Source organism: Camelina sativa, chromosome 15, assembly GCF_000633955.1.
Source record: "Camelina sativa cultivar DH55 chromosome 15, Cs, whole genome shotgun sequence".
NCBI lineage: Eukaryota > Viridiplantae > Streptophyta > Magnoliopsida > Brassicales > Brassicaceae > Camelina > Camelina sativa.
This window is the reverse complement of record NC_025699.1, coordinates 4,271,393-4,273,533: the sequence shown is the minus strand read 5'-3', so window position 1 is coordinate 4,273,533 and position 2,141 is coordinate 4,271,393.

The following is a 2,141-nucleotide window of genomic DNA, read 5'->3' as shown; positions in this document are numbered from 1 at the left end:
TATATGTCCTAAAACACGTCAGGGACTTATGTTGCAAATATGGAAAACTTTGGGGCAGATTTGTAAATTTTCCAAAACTTGGGTCTTGAGTCGGCAGAGATGAGTGTCGATCGATGCCTCCTACTTTGGTGTCGGTCGATGCTCCTGCTTTCATCCGAGACCAAATTGATTCTTCAAGATTTATGCTCCAAAACATCCAAATTGCTCCATTTTGCTCCTTTCATGCCAAAATCCTAGAAAACCTGTAAAGACTCAAAAACAATCTAGAAACAAATGAAAAGACACTAAAAGACTCCTTATATCATGGTTAAAAACCATAAAAACCATGATATATCAGATACTACCACAAATTTACTGTCAATCAAATCATTCAAAACAAGTTGGAGAATACAAGTCAAAATCATTCACTCTTGGAAGCAGAATACATCTGGAGATACCATAAAAATGGTTTTAGCAGATATTTCTGTAAGCTTACTAAACTCTTTATTGTTTTCTATTCACTTATAGTTTATTGTATTCTAGGATAAATGCAGAAAAGTGTAGAATTCTAATACCTTCATTTGTTTAAATAGGGTACCATCATCCATCCTACAATTAAAAAACCACATTTCGGAAAGTTCTAGAGGCTGATTATCCCTGGACAATGGGTAATCATTGACACTTTCTCATTGACTAAATCAGTGGGGAAATATAGGGTTACAAACCATGTTTATCGCATGTCTCCATTCTCCTCACAAACCAGTCGAAGCTGATACATAAACATTCATTATATTCAATTAGTTCCCAGTTATCAAACACTAACTATATCAATTCAAATCTAAAAGGAAATATGCCATCTTATATAATCTTAAATTTATGTTACACTGCAGTATTTAAAAAGTTATCACAATACAATAATGGCCAATGTTGTAAGTAAAAAAAATGAATTAGGAACTCATCTTTCTATTTCTCGCTCAAAAAAACATGGAATCTGAGGTAAGAAACTGGTGTTGATGAAAATACATGTCACTTGATACCCTGAAGCATTCTGTAAAACAAGTAAAGCAATTAGTTTAGCCTCTTACAAATAAAACTAATTTTCCCAACCTCATTCTATACATATAGAAGATTAAGAATCTAAAAGTTAAGCAATTCCGAATGATAGAGAACTTACCAAGCCAATCGAATTGATTACCACTTCGGTCTTATACCCATGGTTGAAAACCGAATCCGCCAATTATCGGATTTATCTACCCCAACATAGACATCTTGGATTCGATTCGACTTGGTGGGACTCCTTTCATTTCCCGATTTCCTTAAAAACAGCGCGAAACAGGTTCTTGATTTTAGATGGCGTCAAGTTGATTAGAAGGTATGATTGAAGAATGAAATAGCGCTAATTATAATCTGGAAATAAGATCAATCGCATGGAAGACGATTGACCACAACAATTGCATTTGTTTCACTCACGAAGAAGATAAGTCAAAAGGACAACCTAAAAGTCGTTTATTTTTTTACAAGAAAAGGGTCAACGAAGCCCAACTACTTAATTTTCAGAAAACACTTCCAAGCCCAATATTTTATACATACACACTTATACAGATAACCCAACTATATTTACTTAGAAGTTATAATACATTTTTAATTACATAAATTAAACTCATAAATTAAAATATATATTTACACTATGTTCATGTATATGAGGTGTACAAGAATAAATACATATTACTATATCTCTACTGACTATATTATTAATCTGTGCATAATATTTTTAATTTTATTAAGTTTATTATTTTTATAATAATTCCGTCACCTCTTAAGTTTATTAAATTTTTTGATTGTATTAAAATTCCGTATTATTTGATATTTACGTTTTTTTCTTCATTTTTCATTGTATATAAACTTACAATAATCATCTCTATATTAGTATTATTCCAAAGTCTACAAAACTATGGTCAAATTTAGTCGAGAACAAAATTTGTATTCATTATAGAAATCTCATAACAGCGGTACAAGACAGATAGAAACACAAATAATATAATTACATGATTATATAACACTATAATAATATGCGAATTTTCCCCCGCGCTGTAGCGCGGTCCGATCCTAGTATAGATTATAGACTATAGAGAAATCAAAGAGAATTTTGCCCCCAAGAAAAA